The following is a 20,428-nucleotide window of genomic DNA, read 5'->3' on the forward strand; positions in this document are numbered from 1 at the left end:
AGTCTGAATAATTTAATTTAACTCAAGGTGAGTTGGAAATAATGCTTCGTTTTCGGCTGTGCGGTTTTATGCCCTGAACTTCGCTTTAGGCGCTTTGTTAGAGTTAGATTAGCCCATAAATGTACTAAAGTTGTTGAACCGCTTGTACATTTTCGTAGTCATTTAATGATTTGCTTGATTAAGATGTGTACAATTATTTTAATTTATTCTATTACTATTTCGTGTTAAAATCATTTACACTGCTTAGCTTTTCGTTGAAACATTTGTTCGCGTCGCTGGTGTCATAATTCATGACTTTTAACTTGGTGAAAATTGCGTATCTTATATTTGTCTTAAGAATTAAGCTTTATTTTATAAATTTAAAACTTTTCAAGCGAAGCAAAGTTTTCATTGAATAAGGTATTATACATTATCAATTCAGAATTGTTTTTATTTTTATGGTACCATCACGGAATATAAACTCATACAAAAATACTCATAAAAATATCAAAACGCTCTTTACAAAATTTACTAAAATAGCACTAACACCTTTTGTTGGCTTTTAAAAGCCCATTTGACATTCTGCAAATGCAACGAAAACCAACAGCAACACTTTCCTTCGTGAACTTCGAACTTAGTAGCCCCGCCTCTCGCCGCACCTCTTTGCTCTACCACTAACTCAGCACCTCAAACACTTTCAAAAGCGAAAGGGCTTACGAACATTCCTTCACCTAGTTTCTTACGACATTCTGGATCTAAAGTAGCAGCTTCGCGTCCGGTTACTAAACTACCGTAATTACTTCCACCAATAGTTGCGTCTTCGCTAACAAAAAATAGTTGGAAAAGATTAATGCTGGAACAAAGCTGGGGAAGTGCGAGTAAATAACCCTTGCCGAGCTGAAGTTTCCCTGCCGAAGTCTACATAATGTATACTACGAGATGTTCGTTGAATGCTGATTGCTTGGTTCCTCGTGACCCTGCGTCGTACCCATTTAAACTAATTATTGAGTGCCACTAATGCCAGGCATTTTACTCAATAACTAATCTGAATGATTTGGCCTCAGTATTCCAACTTTTTAAATTTCCTAGGATTACTGAAATGAAATGAAATTTGAAATGAAATTTATTTACTTACTTTATAATGTGTTTTTTGCCTTAAATTCTCTGTGAGATATCATTTTTAGTGTAAGTTTTATTCTAAGATTCACGTAATTTTCTCTTAGGCATTATAGACAATAGAGTATAATTAGTTAGAATAAGAAATTTACCTTCAAATTGTTATTAATGATGAATAATTAAACATTTTGGAGTTAATAATATTCAACTCGATGTTGGCGACTAAATGATTCCCAATTAAAGTGAGACAGCAACCGCACTCTGGCCAACTATCGAAAGATCAACCGCAGAGAAATCCATCTTCTGCTTTAATAATGAGTAGTGTCATAATAAACACATTTTTAAACAAGCTTATGTAACCAACCCTCTGAAGCAAAGCCTGGATTAAATTGAATTTATTACAACTACTCTTTAAAATTCTTCCATCATTTTGTGGGTTGACCTTGCTTCATTGTGATTTGTCATCCCTTTTTTAGGAGAGTTCTAACAACTAAATTACCGTAATTGTACCTAAATTACAGTAAAAGAAAAATAAAGAGTGTCAAAAAACGAGAAAATACTATTTGGATGTTAAGAGGATAAGCAAATTAAGGAATGCTAATAGTCTCCAAAGCAAGTTATTCTACGACTAAAATGTTGAGCTAAACTTAAGAATTCTCAGGCTGAGGCATTCTAGAATAAAATTTAAGATTTTTAAGTAAGAAATTCTTCAAAGGTTAACTTAGCCCTACAATGTATTCAGAATAAATATTCCAAGCATTAGATTCGCATTTTCCACCCCAAATAACTTTGGCCATAAAGATGAAGCAAATTTTTTTCCCACCAAATATATTTTCAGGCCCAAAAATTTAAATTCGGCTTCTCTAAAAACTACCCACGATATATTCCAGGCGAAACACTTATTTTAAATTCCGTTTCATTGTTTCTGGCTGGCGTAACGCCAGGCGTGACGTCACAGGATAGCGCCATCTGGCGAGGTGTGCCGCCAAGATTGTAAACTTAAGTAAGTTAAGCGATGGCTCCTTTAAGCTGTAGGGAGTCTGTCGCCGCAGGTTCCGCAGAGTGACGTTGGAACTACAACGATGTATCGTGGTTTAAATTTAGTGGAAAATCAAGTCTGACAACCGCTTTTTCTACCTCTTTTCAATGAAACGTCTAGGACTTTTCAAATACATGCTCATGCATGTAATGAATTTGTACAAGGTTCAACTTGCACTTGAAAGCAAGTCATCTGTGCTGAACGTTTTCCCTAATAACTTTAAATTTACTGAACAAATTGTATATACTACCTACTTATAGCTTCCAACCGAAACCTAGCTTTCTTGAAAATCAAGTCACAAAAACTTTATTCACGCCACAGCTCGACGTCAAGAATATCAAATTTATTTGGTGAGTGTACAAACATTTCAGAGGTTTTGGCACGGCACCGCAGCACTAGAGACATTGCGAAAGAGGCGGCCAAGACTGCGGCGCTTAAGTAAGTTAAATGGTGTCTTTCGAGTTCTAACGAGGGAGAGACGTCATCATTACCGCAGCAGGCATGCTTGTACTAACATTTGGAATCTGTCAGCTGCTTTGATGTTCTTGAAGAAGGCTAAAGCTTTTAAGTAAAACCATTTTGTATTGTTTGAAATTTGTTAGCATTTAGCTACTTTTACAAAATATGAAACTTACGGCACACGTAAGATTAATTTTACAAAACCCAATAATATACTGGAAAAATAACTGAGATCACGATTATTACCACCTGAAGTTAAGCCTAAAAATTATTACCTATGTATAAGCTTAAGAAAAGAAATTAAAGACATTGTGACATCACGTACGTTCATAAAATTAAACCTCGTTAGTATTCTTTGCCTGCATTAAATACAACGTTGGAAACTTTTAGTTTTTAAACAAATGTGGTAACTTTGGCCCTACTGTCGTAACGCCTCTTAAAATTAATAATTCAAGTCTCAAAGTCATCCTCAAAGTAAAGTTCGGGAGAACGCACTCGCGCTCGTAACTGTGCTCCTACAAGGATGACAGCGACGTGATGTCGACAGTAACTAAGTTTAAGACAGGTATTGCACAGATACGTAGGTAATCTAAGATTATATCGTAACATTATTATTAGGGATTGCAGTCTGCGTCGCCTATTTCAATACACTCCTGACACAAAGTACGGAACTAAGTAGAAACAATTCACAGTTTACAAAATACACGAATGTCTTTTGGTTTAAAAACCACTTCTAAAATCATCCAATGCGCAATGTAATGTATAAACGAGAAAGTAATCGTGAACGAATAGCAGTACTTGTTCCCTCTTACTTTTCTGCTTCACTATGTTACTTCTAACAACATACTGCCGGTACATGCAAGCAAAGTAGAACAACTTGTGTTAGATGATCATAAAAACAGGAGCTCGCCAAGATCTGAGTGTGTATCGCTGTAAATAGGCCACTGTAGGCGCTGTCTCGAAACTAGTTTGCCTTCAGCGCTGAAAGTGTTAACTAGTCCTAACTATGCTCGCTCCACTTTCCTGATTGCTCAGATCTTCGCGAAATTCTCTTACGTAAGCCTGTATCGTAAAGACGGGATAGATTTAGTGGCTGGAATAAAAGTCGTGTCGTAAAATAAAAACATCCGACAGTGGTCGTAGAATGGCTGCGACAGTATAGCCAAAGAATAAGTTACGGCTCACAATGTTACGACATTGTTATATTTACGTATAATGGACTGCTTCTATTAGTAAACATTGTTTGTATTCTTTAGTATTGTGGAGTTTTGGTGCAGTTCCTGAAGCTGGTTGAGTACGTACGATCTGTCCGCGGCCTCAACGAAATAAAAACCGGGCAAGTGCGAGTCGGACTCGCGCACGAAGGGTTCCGTACCATAAAGCAAAAAAAAAAACGGAAAAAATGCAAAAAGAAAACGGTCACCCATCCAAGTACTGACCAGTGACCACGCCCGACGTTGCTTAACTTTGGTAAAAAATCACGTTTGCTTGCCCCACTTAAATCTTTATTTTATTCTGTTTTTAGTATTTGTTGTTATAGCGGCAACAGAAATACATCATCTGTGAAAATTTCAACTGTCCAGCTATCACGGTTCGTGAGATACAGCCTGGTGACAGACAGACGGACGGACAGACGGACGGACGGACGGACAGCGAAGTCTTAGTAATAGGGTCCCGTTTGGGTATGGAACCCTAAAAACAATACAGAACGAAAACAGCAACAGAAGTAGAGGTACCTATTGTACCTAAACAACAGGCGGTATTATCGCTAAAAATCGATATTGTTCAACCTTTAGGTAGCGGATAAGAAATGTAACAAATGTAAGTAATGTAGGTATGTAATACGATTAAAATTATGTATAAGTATGAACATAAACATAGTATTGCCCTTAAAAGATAGGGGAGATAAATATTACTGTCATAAATAAAATAAAACAAAAACAGTCATCATTCGCAAAGAAATACTCCAAAACCTATTCTAATATTATCCGCAGAAAAAATGTTGGCCAAAACTTCGTTACCAAAGATCACGTGCCTACTGCGTAAGTCCAGTCTAATTTGTATTACCAAACTTTTAGCAGCTCTACAAGCTTAACTTACTAACAAATATTTCCAACCGCAATCGAGGAATTGCGCAAGGAACAATAGGTACTCGGAAAGTTTAAGGTCTTCGCAAATACTCGCTTTAAGATAATAAGGATAAGTCAGTGTAAACATTCTTAAGGCTTTTCCGCTTTTTACGCATTTTTAATGGCCGCCGTCGGATTTGGGGCGTTAAGCGTCTTAGCGGGAGCTCCGCTTTATCAAAATAAATTGATTATAATTAAGTACTGTGATTATTGCAGCCGAGGATAAACGTTTGTTTTGAAATTAACTGTGAGGTCAGTTTCAGGTTAAGTAATACGTTTAATAACTTAGCGTTGTTCATAAGCATCTGCTAATTATAAATGTCGTTGATTACCATTTGCCCGTATTTACCATTCTTGACTTTATTGTCTTTGTTAGATAGTGACAAAATTTAAAAGACGTTAGTAATACTCTTGACAAACCTATTTAAGTTATTTCGGTTTGAGCTCTTACTAACAAACATAAATAAAGTTACAGATAGGACACAAACAATAATCACTAAATTAATAAGGTTTGTGAAATATTAATGAATAACGCCGTCACTTTACGCCCATTTTTACGCCACATATATAATATGACGTAACATTAATTGCAAGCAATACATCAAAAGTAATTGAGTAGGTACCCTTAAACCTAGTCCCTAGAGTAAGCAACACATGTAATGTGCACATATTATTTTCATCGACTTGAATTAGCTGTTCATTTACTTTACCTACTTCTTGTTATTTAAGTTACACGGTAACATCTAGTTAAACATTTGCTTCAGCGACTGTAACTATCGGAGACACTTCCATAAAAGTTCTAATTTTACCTCAGATTTCTTCACCCACATAAAGTACAGTCATTAGTATTAATAGATCTGTCAGTTTGCCCCGTGACAACCCGTGGGCTGTGTCGCGGTATAACCGCGGCGCTTCCCGTGTCGCGCCGCTGTTACAGTCACCCACGGAGACGCCTCATTTGTAGCTGATTATGTCGATTGCTACATCTTGAGGACTTTGTTTTATTGACTTTGATTTGTTCTTTGAGCTTGCGTCTTGACTTTTTGACGTGATAACGTCTTATAAATCGATGAACACCGGTAGCATGCACGAAAAAGTGTCACGTTGTGGACAGATCTCCATGGTAACGTTGTGGACAGATCTCCGTGGCAACGTTACGTAACGTAATGGTAATATAGTAATGTTTTCTTATGGCGTTAGGTATCACGCAATATTATCGTCCGTAAACCGACTTTACATCAGACAACCATTTTTTTGCTATCGATTCTTCGCTAATTGTAAAATCGTTTTAAAAATGTTTTTGTACCGCTGTTTATTTTATAAATCGTATCGTATAAAAATTGTAAGATTATTCAAAAGTGGTTGATTATTCAAAAGGCCTATGTAGGCCTGTCGGTTATTTATTCAAGAAAACGAACAACATTTTGAATAAAGATTCAAATGACATAATCTTGAAAAAAAATACTTGTTTTCGATTTGTTCGAGAATCAAAATAAATAATCTTTGGTTCATAGTCGACCTCTGCTGTCAGATTGTCTCTCAAGAAACATCTGTCCGTTTGATCATCTTACCCTCGTCACGCGACAAACGAAAATATTGCTTTGTACGTCCCGCTCTATGACTGTTCCGTTTCAGAAAAATTGGAATTCAATGTATCTATAGGTAAGTACACATCCTAATATGACAATGATGTTTGTTTGTCTGTTACTTCTTCACGCTTAACCGTTGAATCGTTTAAGATAAACTTGGTATAGAGATAGTTCGAAGCTCGAGCTCTGAAGTCAAAAGACATATGATAGTTTTAATTAATCATCGTCATGATTCCACGCTGACAGCAAGCAAAGTTGCGGGCAAGAGTTAGTAGGTATATCTATACCTTCAAAGTGTTCTTACTGAGGAAAATGGAAAGTTCAGGAAAATTGGTACATTCTCGGTCAATGTTCACATCATTACAAAAGTAAACGATTTGGGTATATTTTTCTAAGACTTTTATCATATAACTTATAAAAGGTAGAAGTTTTAACATACCTATAAAGATAAAATAACAAAATCAGGCTTCATAACTTGTTTATTTTGTGATGGAAAGACGAATAAAAAAATACTCAAAGACGGCATTAAAAATATATTAGCAAAGAGAGCTTGAAGAAAGATATTTGTTATTCTTTACCTTTAATATAAACCCAAAATTATATTAGCTGGCTTCCTTATTTCTTGGAACAGGGGACCCAGGATCGATACGACTTTGCATAGAGAGTGTTTATGTTCAAGACACATAAGCCACGCACTCAGGAAATATTCTCGAGGGATATGCAAAACCACACGCAAAATAAATGTTATACCTCATTTTACGGCTTCAACTAACAAGACAAGCAACGTGGTTGTGCCAGACTGCACACCTTTTTGTAAAAAAAAATCCTTCTCACGTATATTTTCTGATTCTTTATATCCTTTGACTTGGTTTAAACATAGCAATGAATGCGTTAATCGCGTTTCGAGTCAGTCTTCATTAACTTTCATTAACTGCACACTTCTACGTTGGAATATTACAATTTTAAAAACATTAATGTGCAAAAAACATTATTTAAGTAGCTTATAATACTGCGAGCAAAGTGTTAAAGCAATAAACTTTGATTTTTTTAATAACATTGGCAAGGACGTATTCAGGTTTTGATTTATAAGATAGGCACGATATGATCGCTCGTATTGCGCTTATTGGTGCGCGCGAAATGTACTACGAGTGGTGACATTTTACTCTTAGTCTAATCCTAATCCTCTTTAGCAGGAGGTCCCAAATTCGAATCCTGTTAAGGGAATTCATTTCTGTGTTTATCACGAATATTGGTTCCTGAGTTATGGAACATAAGTACGTATTTATATTTATCTACATAAGTCAGTCTTGGTACAAAAAGGACATTGACTGAACTATAGTCCGTTTTTTTTAGCAGTAGAAAGAACTTCGCAGAAGTTCGCTTGTGGTTCTAAATCTGGCACTTTTAGCGGTAACAATTTGAAGTAAATTATATGTATTGACCATGCTACATTAGATAATTCAATAATTATTAACAATTAACAAGCCTGATAAAAACTGCACGCTTGCTTCTGCGGAGTTCTTTCTAATGCTAAAAAAAACGAACTATAGCATGACAAATACGAACGTTTCCGAAAAAAATCGATGGAAAACAATTAAGCACTATGTATGTGTAGGTGTAAGATTGAAACAGTATTGCCAAACTGCAAAATAAATAGTTTGATGGCAGTTAGTTTCGCTCTTGATACACATTTGTGTGATTATTATAAGCATGCTGTATTATATATCGCTCTTGTCATAACTTTAACAAATTCTAAAGTCTGAACACTGCACTTGCCTTAAGCTTTGAATTTAACATTAGTTGGTCCAAAGCCTACAATATTCAACTCCCGCCATCTTTATGATTTGTTGACAGAGCGTTACGAACTAACTCGGCCCGAGAGCTCCCTGGGGCACAAGTTAGCCTCGATTTTCGCCCGCTGTCTGTCTTTTTGAACATAATAAAATACACTTCACAAGTAATAGAGGCAGGGAAAATGTTTGGAAAAGATTTGTAGTTTATTTTATTAGTAAATAGACCATTTTTTATGATAACTTAGGAGTCTTACGAGCCCGTCGCCAAAAAGCCGCTCCCTTACAATCGAAGTTACCCTCTCATTTTAAAATGACAGGGTTAAATGACATGAAACTTGGCATGAACACTAACGAATTTAACACAATATCTATGTCTGGAGTATTAGGTAGTTGCTAAAAATTGTTAAACAAAGAAAGTATAGCGAGTCCAATTTATATAGAAAGTAGTTATTGAATATATCAAATACCTATATTGGGCACTAACTCATTTAGAAATGTACACGAAAACAACTTACTACCCAGCAACAATGTTATTATTGGTAAACAGTTTCACATTTCATTGTTCAGTCAACTAGACGAGTCGAGAACAATATAGAATATACACAAACTGCTTACGTAAGCTCAACAAAGGCAAAAGCTACACTAACAACTTTATAAAATCGAACATGTCTTAAAGCGCAATTACAGCAGCTATAAGTCTTCATTTCCAATCGTTACATAAGCTTTTGTAATGAGAACTCTATTACGAGAGGGGTAAGGATGAAGATATCAGGTCATGTTGACGCTGCAATTGCACGTTCCGCTTAGCGTTTCGAGGAATTTTCCGCGCTACTTGTTTACTTTAGATTTTCTCATCAGTTACAGCGGCAGCCAAGGGAAGAAAGTACTAAGAATGCAGGAATCTGATACTCCATTAGTACGTTCTGGGTTTTGACTGCCTCCGGTGCCGGCATGCCTTGGAGGAATTTGCATTAAGTCAAGGCTCTTTGCAGACGCGTAATTGGGGTAAATAAATAGAGGTATTCTTTTCTGAATCTCTGCAAACATTGCTAAAATGATCCTTGGAAGAAAGTTACAATACAGAATGGTGTACATTTATTTGATAAATACAGTACCTGTACATATAATAATATGTTACACAACGAAGGCCGCCAAAAATATTTGACACGATCTTATTTGTAGATCCATAAGAGCGTGTCGCTTATTTTTGCAGCCTTCGAAGAGTAACATGTTATTGCAGGTGACTATACAACATTTTCTTTGTAGATGAGTGTTGAAAATCTGCACTACTGCAGTTGTAACGCTGACTTCAATATTATTATACAAATGTATAATATTTAATTGCATGGCCACGATTTAAGAACGGCTCAAGCTGGCCCCGGCCCCGGTGTAGCGTGAGTCATTCTTTGTATGACATTATAAATAAACACTTTTAATGTTAGAATAGGCTCTTTTAAACGCCAAAATTTGAGGAAAATAAATAACGTTTTATTATAAAAGTAAAGTGCGGTTTTCATATATGGAAATCGCATTTCATAAACAAAATTAACAAGAAGCGGTATTCAAAAGGTATAACATTTCTAAAGGCATTTCACGGAAACTTATGAATAGCATTCGAACGAGCATATTCCCCAGAATGAATACAACGGGGTCAATGTGGCACGTCGGGGTGATTATGGCAACTTTGACCGCTGTGTTGGTGGTGAATAGTCCAATGAAAGAGATTGATATGAAAACCAAACACAAAGACGATTTATTTTTTTAAATAAATTCTTTGTCTTTTGGAAAAATGACGTTTTGTATTCAAATATTAAGTAACAAAACTTTAACGGTATTTTAGTCAAAAAGAAGTTGGTGGAGAAGTCAAGAAAGAACCAGATAAAATGATTATTACTTTGTCTTTGTATTAAATTGCGTTCTCAGTATTTCATATAAAATTATTTAAATACTATACCATCTGAAACAAGATATCAAATTACTAAAAAAAACATACAGGTAATATTCTAAGAGAAGGGTGCATTGACAAAAAACATGTCATGAATAATTCGAACCTACACAAATCTAGAACAATACGCTTGTCCTAAAAAAGGTATTCCCTAAAGAACCTACGAGCGCCCAAACACATTATTCAAAGCGAAAAAAGTAAAACCACGACCTAGATCAGAGGCGGGCGTACACATTTAATCGGAATATAACCTACGAATGTCGGATGGAAAGAAAATTTATTTAACTTCTGCTCATGAACTTTTTTATCAATTTCTGTTTCTCTGATTAAAAATAATCTAAGTAAATAAAAATAAGTAGATAAAAATATCGTCGATAAGTCGATAATTATTAATGAATATAAATATTCAGAGTTTATTTCATGTTTATGCCATCACTGTTTGTAGCTGCTTGGAACTCAAATTGTGTAGAATCACGAATAGGAAGAAACGAAAATGTGAAGAAGTAATGATTGTGACTTGTTATAAAATACATTTGTGTGGAATTCATCATTAATAATAAACATCGAATAATCAATATTAAGAAATCGACATGGTAACTACGTTTCATGAAATTATCATTTTTCGATTTTTCGATCTTGTTAATAAATAACTCTGTAGCTCGTGCCAGTGAACGTGTCGTGTCACTTAGTGAAATCGTAAACACGAGCTGAGGCTACGTTTTGGGAGTCATTTCGGAAGACAAGATTGATTACGTTTAGGAAGTAAATATTGAGGTGAACGTGTGAAACCGCAAAATAAATATACTGGGTATGGGTGTACACGAGAAAAAAAAAAACTGTAGGCTGCACTGCTTAAATTTACCAACATTTGTTCAGCACTTTTAAAATTAGCTAGTATTTTTAGTTTTAGAACACTTTAAAGTTTATTCTATTATGATGATGAGATTTTTTTATGTTTAAAGCGTGATATACAACGTCAATTACACTGATACGGCATACATTGAAGGTAATATTTAATTTGTAAGTAAAATAGGAAGTCTAATGACTTCATAATTTTTAAATTGTTATATATTTTGTGGAGTGGAGCCTGCAGTTTATTTTTTGCTCCTGTTATATACACAGATAAATTAATTAAAAGAAATTGAAATAAACAGAATCTGTGGACAACATCACATCACATAATATGCCTCTAAAATACTACTTTGTCTTATTGCAGGGAAGTTAAAGTCAGACGCATATAAAAAAAAACAACGGTTTGCACTCCAGGAGTGCCAGCAGAAGTGAAAACTCAATGACTTTGTAACAGTTTTTCTATCAGGTCACGACCGTGTCCGTCTTACGAAGCGTCTTACGTCTTACGCTCTCGCGTGTTTAACATTTTTCACAAAAAGTGCACAGCGCCGTTAAAGAAGTTTTCACTTCAATAATTCATTCCGAAATCACTTTAGCTAAATGCGTCATAATGAATGAATGAACTAATATTTGTAATTTTATGAAAAATGGTTATATATAAATAAATTAATGGAAGTCGTTATGTCTTGACGGAGAAAATTCTACATTTTGCGTGCATAATAGGCACATTCTACATAGGTACCTAGTATAACCGATGAAATATGACCTCGATCATCAAGAAACACGAGTAATTACAGAGTCTCGGTATACTATTTTGTCTAAGTTTTTGACTCGAAAAGTGATCGGAACGACACTCCAGGAAGTGTCAAACGAGAATATCCCACGAAGTTAGGCAACTACGCCCCTGGGTTCCGCAAGGACAAAACTTTGCGACGCGCTGAAGTGTATCTTAAGTTATGTTGTAAAAAAAAATGTTATTTTGGGTTCGTTCGTGCAAAGTTCGTGTGCTAAATTACTTTTTTAACCTTTTTTCGGAAATTACCTTTTTAACCTTTTTTCGGCTTTGATCAAAAGTGACGAATTTGGTATTTCTTTTGACTTTTCTATGGGTTTGGACAGGGTAGCAAAACTATAATTGTCAGTATTGTCTTAATAATGTGCCAGAAAATTAGCTCAATTATTTTAACAAATAACTTAATTAATACTTATTAGAGTACCAACTAAACCAGATCATTATCTGAACTAAAATGAGGTGTTCCCCAAGGTACTCTTTTTGATCAGTGGGTAGTAATTAGAAAATGTTTAAAAAATATGAAAGAAATTTTAAGAGGTAATAACAGTTTTCAACGGGACCCTGGATATCGGTAGTCCTCCCGCGTCTTTTGACATCGACAAATGAAATTCTGTCGCGGACGACTCTCGCTTTGAGCTCCGACGTATTCATCCGAATCCTAGTTACGTTTTAAAAGAAAGCTTATTTATAAAGAAAATTCTTATATCTAAAAGCTTTATGTATCCTACGTTATAAAAACAAAGATTAGGTATGTATTGAGAACCTTTTAGCTACAGTCTACTTAACAAGTAAATTCTTTTAGTTTTTTTAATTATATAACTAATACATCTCACAGAATTTTACCAAGTGAAATACAGCTATGAACAACAAAATAGGTTATTATACACTCTTACATTCGCTTCGCGTTCCATCAAAAACTGCATTACTATCTCCAGCGTAATGGCTCCACCATTACAGCGTTTCAGCCACAAAATGGATGCTTCGTACTCTTATTAGCTTTTCCCATTTGCATTGTTACTTGGGATTCAATTAGGAAACGTCGTGCTCACGTGAGTCGAGCCGGACCGTACTCGGTATCGAATCATGTGCTCGGTGGAACACCGCCATTGAATATTGAATGCACGCTTGAAGATATCAAAGCATCATTTGAACAACATCAAAGCTCTAAACCTACTATTGAACATTGTTTATCTTAGCATCGTAATTACCTAAAATTGTATTAATTCACACCTATCCATAGGACGAAATTGGTGCATGAAGAGTCCAAAATGAGCAGAAGTCCGGAGTGATCGATATTAAACTTTCGTGGGACATTTTAAAATGTTTATACGATAACGGTTTCACTCACTTGAATTGTTAGTCGCTATTGGCGACATGTTTCGGGCCCGTCGGGGGTCCTTCCTCAGGCTCGAGTGCTCGCGGCGACTGCAACTCGTGCACTCATTTTAAAGTACAGAGTGACTTCCACAAAAAGACAGTTTTATTTTTGGTTACCATTCTGATTTTCTGACTAGCAAAACGAAGTAGAAAATATTCACTAGCAGCACTTAAAATAAATAATGAATAAATCAATAATTTAGCCTAATTAGCACTAAATATTAAATAAATATTGAATGTCACGGAAAACCAATTACTAGAAGAAGAAACCTAAGAAAAAATCCTTGGAGGATTATAAGAGAAAATTCGTAGCCTGAACTTCATATCTGTAATCAGAGCATAAAGGCTCGCAAGTTCTTAAAATTTATTTTAGGTGTTTTCCCTTTTTTGTTTAGCACTTACATTTGCTTTAATCCTTGATATTTAAAAACCTGCTGCCAATGAGGAATTTTACTGTCCCGGAAAATATTTGAATAGGTACTACTATAGTTAAACAGCACATCTGGAGTTTGAAGATCGTTATATTATAATCGCACGCCGCACCATAGGTTTTCCTCAAAACTGTCACCGCGCCCCTTCTGAAGAGTTCGTGACGACAATGAGAATTTTATTCCGAAAGTCCCCCACGCTTACTGACGGGTGCTTGCAAATATATCGTAGAGATGCCAGGCCTTCGACGGTGATAAAGGGAGTCGCGAAAATGCCATGTTATCATGAACATGATTCACTATCTGATATCGACGTGCCGCGGCGATATTACTATGAGTCTTACAATACGCGAGCAAGAATATGTGGGGCGGAAACGTAAAGAGAGGAAAATTGTTTTCTTTCCGCAGACAGTGGCGCAAGCGCCTCGTTTGTCAGCCTTCAGCGCTCTCAACAAACTCACCCCGTGAAATTAAACCGTGTTCCAATTTGTCGATGCGACGATACCGCCGTAATTACGGGTTATTACGCGCGGACATTATTGTTAACGCGATAACCTCGCCCCTTCAAAACAAAACGTGATATTTCTGACGCCGTGATGAATGAAAATTCGCAATATCTCAGACAAGGAAGATAATTTTTCAAGGAATTCATAAGACACGATTCTAATTTCGGCGGGGCACACCGCGCCCTATTACGGCCGTTTTCATTTGGGTGAGGAACGAGCTAATCATGGCCCGGGATCGCCTTAATCGAACCACGCTACCAATAAAAAGCCTCGCTACGTTAATAAAGTTATACCAATCAGGAATCCAATTAACGGAGTTGATGGAGAATTATATAGACCCTCAAATAGTAGTTTAGTACTAGTACAAAATCTAGCCCGCTTTTATGCCCGCAGATTTGCATTTGGCATCGAGCGGGCAGTTTGTCCTTTATTGAATGGGATGCTTCAGTTTAATTTTGCCGGACAGTCGATGTCGTTCGCTAACATTTGCATTTCAAAACGGTTCTAATTGCTTGACATTTATGTAGATGACATCGTTTAAATAACACAGACCCCTTTAAAAGAAAATGTGGTACCTACTTCTAACCTTCTTTATGGAAAGGGATAATGTTTAGGGACACAGAGACAAGCGAGAAAATACAACTTGTCCCAGCCAAGCTAGTGAAACGTGTTGTCGAGTGTACGTTTAGTCGGGTTACCGTGTTGCGTGTCTTGTCGTGTCTACGGATTTGAGCACGATGCTCGGCTCTCTCTAGGATCGAATCGGTGGAGCTCATCCCCTAACACCCCCTTCGCAGCGACTAGATGCCGGATCACACCTACAAAGTCTACACTTACAGCGAACTCGTTAACTTTTCCCGCGTCCCAATGTAATCTCATATTATAGGCGCTATAAAAATGTGTACACAAAATGTCGCTGCCGCGCGAAAATAGCAAAAACTTACAGAAACCCCGTGCCCAATTCAATGGAGTTCACAAAAGAAATGTCCCTCTATAAAATTCCTGTTAAATTGTGGAGTTGTCGGAGCCTGACAGCGAGAAGGGTCGGCTCAAAGGGTTTCTCGTGATTTATCCACAATCGTAAAAATAGCCGCGATCGAATCAGCACCCATTAATTTTCAATCAGTACATAAGTAATACTGGGACATGACAGGTGTTTCACAAACACGGCTATATGTCATGAACGTGTAATTAAAAGAATCGAAAAGCGATTTGAACAAATGAGTCGGGCTATTGACAAGAGATCGTATCGCGGGGTCACCCACTGCGGTATGTTCGGGCCGCGACTTCATTTGAAACTATTAAGCGAGTTGACGCGCGGATAAGCATCGCTCCGCAACTAATGGCCGCTCATTACAACTGTTCGGAGATATTATTGTAACCCGACGACCTATTAGAACAATAAACCTCCGGCGACCCGCTTGATAGCGACCGACATTAAGAGAGTAGGTACTATTCGACAAAATGGCGCCCGGAAACATAGATTAATTTCTTCAAACCTACAGATTCATTTGAACCTCCTTTTTGAGCTAAAAGCCCGAGTCCGCGTCGAGCGCACGATTTGATTACGAAATTCACCAAAAGAGCAATATTGCTCCGCGTAATATTTTGCGAGGGACTTAGTCCGTTTGGCTGTATAAATATATATATATATATATTTGTGTGGGAGGACACTCGAGCACCCTCTTTAGGATTAGGGGATCAAATATTTCACTTTGTATTATGAAACGGTAACACCGTGAAAGCTGGCTTACGGCTCGGTAAATATTAATTAACAACCTTAGAATAACCTTTTACACGTCGTCTCTGAACTTCTCACTTTTCATGTTTAATGTCATGATTTCGCAGTTTGTCTTGAAAAGTAGTAGTTTCTGGAGCATAAATACAAATAGCAGTCACCACGGTCGCCATCCATTTTAGCCCGACTCAAATCGTAATCTAATCCCTCTGATACAATTTCGTGTCCGCATAGCCGAGCCATTTAACTAGCGCCGGAGCTCTGTCACCCACAAAGGAGTTGGGGCGTTCGAGCGGCCAAGATCATAGGCCCTTTCGGGAAACGTGGGAGTTACAGTTGTGTTGACGGGGATCTAATTTGTTCCGGTGAATAATTCAACGCTTTGTTAGGCGACAGCCCTCGACAATTATTTAATAATTTTAATCGAATATTCTTCCGTCCACAATAGGCTCGCGAGACGCTCGATAATTTAATTGATGGGTCCTTCCAGGAGAAATGAATTTCGACTGCGAGCTTCGCGTACGTATTAGATATAGGGGATGTAGGTCAGCATCTGAAATGACCAAGATACGGTCCACAATAGCCATAACTTTGTGGCTTTTAGTGTAACGTTAAATCACATCAAGGAATAGTGAAGGTTTATAGAACGGGCTTATCAGGCCCCGAGGGAGCGATCCGCATCGCCGGCTTTACACGGCTGCGGCGATAACGCCCGGACAAAGACGGCACTTATCTCGATGAAATTTTATTCACTCATCCAAAGTGGATTCAAGCGGAACTTACAAAGAAACGATGTCATCGTCTGATGCGTATCTTTTACCGATTTAGCTCGGAATATGTATAGCTATGTACAAACGATGCTGTGAAATATATCTACGACCGGGTGAAATTAATAGAAGGTTAAATTGTTGAGGTCCCAAGGAACCTGGAAGCTATTTACCCGTTGACGGACTCGCGCTATATGTGGGGTTATTCGAAGCCAATTCGAGTCCGCATATTAGTTTATCGCTGGGCTTGGAAGGGCTAATCCCATTCAACCCTCGGTAAAGCGATTCTAGCGCTGAATGCCCGGCTGCAATAAGGTTGGAACTATTTCTTGGCCGGCTATTCAGTTTCGCTATCGGATTAAAGAGGTTGCGCTTTGCTCAGCCTCGGAGTGGCCGTTACAAGGCGCACTACCACTAGAAGAGCTTCGTGTATTGCTGAAGGCTTCTTATACTTTCCCATTCATAAAGTGACTGAGTACCAGCGCTTTCAGTGTTTGAACAGTACTTTCGTGAAGTAGCGATTGCTATTTGACTTGAGATTGACTTCAGTTTTAGTTTTAAAGCTTAGTTTGTAAATGAGTTTCAGTCCGTATTTTCCAAAAGAGATTGAGTAGGTTAGGTAAGTACCTATCCATATTCTTTCTTAAGAGTAGGCAGCACCGGATTTGCGTTTTCAGAAGTTTTAATAAATTAAATTTTCTTCAAAGAATTTTCCTCAAGAGCCATTGTTTTCCCTTAAGTCCGCCACCCTTTACTTAAGGCTTAAGGACGTCGATCATTTCAATGCGAGTGCGGTATGTAGGAGGGTAAGTAATTAGGCTTACGGGGTTAATCAAAGAGAGTGTTCCGAGGAGATTGAATGTTTTATTCAGGCTATCTGCGGCCGCTAATGCCGTGTAACACCTCTTGACACACTTGCGCGCCTTAATTAATGCCGCCGGCGAGAATGCAAATTCCCGCGATAACACCCACTTTTATTCAGGCTACTGCAAGCTTTTATGAATATTTAAATAAGGAACTTTAGGAAGTTCACCGTCCAGCCCAAGTTCCATTCAAAGAAAAGTCGAGGAAATTTATTCAGAGCGGGGTTACCTGCGATGGTATCGCGCCTTTGATCCGCTGATCGCAGATACGCCGCCGGGGAAACTACCTCATTATCACTTCACATCCTTCGTATTCACGCAGTCAATTCGGCCACATCCGTCAGCTAAGTTTCTGTCACTGCGCAAAATTGAAATCGCGCGAGTTTGAGGGTTCAGGGGGTAATAGTTAAAGTTTGAAAGGTGAAGTTTCGCAAACTTTGGAACATCTCTAGCGAAGTTGCGGGTTTGTTTACGCGACACTTACGCGTTCAGAGCGCTCGTGTGCTCCCGCTCCTCCACATAAGCCACCACCACTGGGTCACTAGCGACACTACACTCGATCGCGGGGCTGCGGGGCGCGGGGGGCTGGCATGGCAACACACGACCGTCCCGCGCACGCGAGCCGGGCTACTGACGCGGCCGCGCCAGCGCGCGCAACCCCCGCCCCCCGGCACCCGCGCGCCGCACCCCGCCCGCGCCTGCGTACTGCGCTGCCAAACGATCGGCGGAGGCTCCGATGATTTTTATATCTGCTGTTGTGACATTGAAATTCAATTTTGAATCTCCGATTTGCAGACGGAATTGTCGTTTAACGTCCGAACTGCGGAATCGAAAATACAAATGTGCAGGAGATTTAAAAGCGCAATTGATTGCGTGCGGGCTAGCAGGTTGTAGCCAGGAGTATCTGGCGGGACTCTTCGCGAACGGGTTGAGCGGAGAGGACGCCCGTGCCGTTTCCCTGGGGCCTGCAGTTTTTTTTATAAATTCGTATATTTCAATAACCCGCGTGCGGCGGGCGTGCGTAACAGTTCCTCACAAACGGCTACGCTTCGGAATTTAATTTCCCGCATTTCTTTTACGCTATTGGATATTGTAGGGATTTGCGGATTCCCTTTATCCGGAACGTATTGAGACGCCATTTTTCCGCGGCTGTCTGAGGCCGAGTGCTTTTCAATTCAACTCCATTGTTATATAATTGCGGGCAAAAATTTTAGATAATTTGAGGCCACTCGCTGAGATACAAAGGCCTCAAGGATTTCTCGAACATCTGAATAATTTTGTTTAGGGAGTTTAACTTTACTTCGTAATTCTTGGAACAAGAGATGCTAATCCCCGGCCGGTCGAAAGAATTTGGGATGAAGATGTATCGGATTGCAACACTTGACCCATAAAAAGGTTTTCCTCGGCATCATTTTCAATATTGCCTAACGATTTTCGTAGCTTTTTTATTAGGTTATTGGATGTAAATATAGTAACTAAATATTCTTTTGTAAGTACTGGAACTTAGGTATTTTATTTATGAATTAAAAGCTCGTCTTAATTTCTTTGTGGCCCATGGGAACAAATAAATAAGACTGCAAGAAAAAAAAACTTGAATATATTTAAGTTGTGACAGCAAAAAATACTGTAGATTGTAGAATATGAAATGTTCCTTGCACATGGTCCTTCGAACCGGATAAAGAAAGAGAGTAACCGGACTAGGAGCCCGAATCAACGTTAATAATTGTTAAAAACAGATATAATAGATGTATACATAGTAATTTATTGTCATGTATTTTTAAATAATGTCTATCTTTGTCTCTTGTATGTGTAGGTATATGAATTTTGTTGTTATATTCATGTTACCTGTCGTGATTGTTTCACCGGATGGTCTCATCGGAAGATCAGCGCTGGAAGTCGCCAGCAACATGCTGAGGTGAGACCATTTCGTGGCACTTTCTCCTTTTGTTAGGGTTCCGTACCCAAAGGGTAAAACGGGACCCTATTACTAAGACATCGCTGTCCGTCCGTCCGTCCGTCCGTCTGTCACCAGGCTGTATCTCACGAACCGTGATAGCTAGACAGTTGAAATTTTCACAGATGATGTATTTCTGTTGCCGCTATAACAACAAATACTAAAAACAGAATAAAATAAAGATTTAAATGGGGCTCCCATACAACAAACGTGATTTTTGACCAAAGTTAAGCAACGTCGGGAGGGGTCAGTACTTGGATGGGTGACCGTTTTTTTTTGCTTTTTTTTTTGCATTATGCTACGGAACCCTTCGTGCGCGAGTCCGATTCGCACTTGCCCGGTTTTTATGTTTCTCTGCTTGTTTAATTTTGTTATTTGTGTATGTGCTCATGAATAAAATATTTCTATTCTTTTCTATTCTATAAAATGTTTAACATTGAATTGGGGATATTTATTTATAACGGTTTTTTTCTTATTTTTCTACGACCTTGAATGCTCACGCTCAATGGTGCATGAGAAATGAAGCGAATCACCAAGATGATCGTCAAGGTCGTATCAAAACCAGTTCTAAATCGTTACAAGTTGTTGAAACTAATCCGGTCCCAGCATATCACATAAGTACTGCGTGAAGCTTGTAGCTTTTCATATAATAAATATGTACCTACTTAATATATTTTCATATAATATAACCATAGTTTTTTTTTCCCAAGAAATTGTTAACGAGAACCAAATAAAAACCAGACATATCGATGTTTTATTAATTTGTTAATTAATTCTCGGAAACAGTTTCGCTGAAAATAAAAATCACAAAAGCGAAAAGTAGTGAGTAAATACCTTTTCCGAGATTTCATTATGGTACTGGCAGAAAAACTCAATGAACAAAAAACATGTAATGTAAGTACATACAAGAACTTTGACAAAAACACAGATAAGTATAAAATATACATATTAAAATACAAAAAGAATTATATACAGGCCTATTCGGATTTATAGATAATCACAAGATCTAGAGACGATTTAGAGATCAACTAGATCTACATTAGATATCGACTAGATGTGACTTGGACAAAGAATATAATACTCACTAGGAGAAGAACGATA

General features: G+C 37.8%; 1 protein-coding gene across 1 annotated transcript in view; it reads right to left on the reverse strand.

Annotated features, from left to right (window-relative positions):
* LOC134669325 (hemicentin-2-like) overlaps positions 1–18,015 on the reverse strand; it is a 199,854-nt gene extending 181,839 nt beyond the window's left edge. Inside the window, exon 1 of the mRNA XM_063526835.1 lies at positions 17,603–18,015. The gene's annotated coding sequence lies outside the window, so the exon portion shown is untranslated. The remainder of the gene's footprint in view (positions 1–17,602) is intronic.
* Positions 18,016–20,428: the final 2,413 nt, after the last annotated feature.

This window comes from Cydia fagiglandana, chromosome 12, assembly GCF_963556715.1.
Source record: "Cydia fagiglandana chromosome 12, ilCydFagi1.1, whole genome shotgun sequence".
Lineage (NCBI taxonomy): Eukaryota > Metazoa > Arthropoda > Insecta > Lepidoptera > Tortricidae > Cydia > Cydia fagiglandana.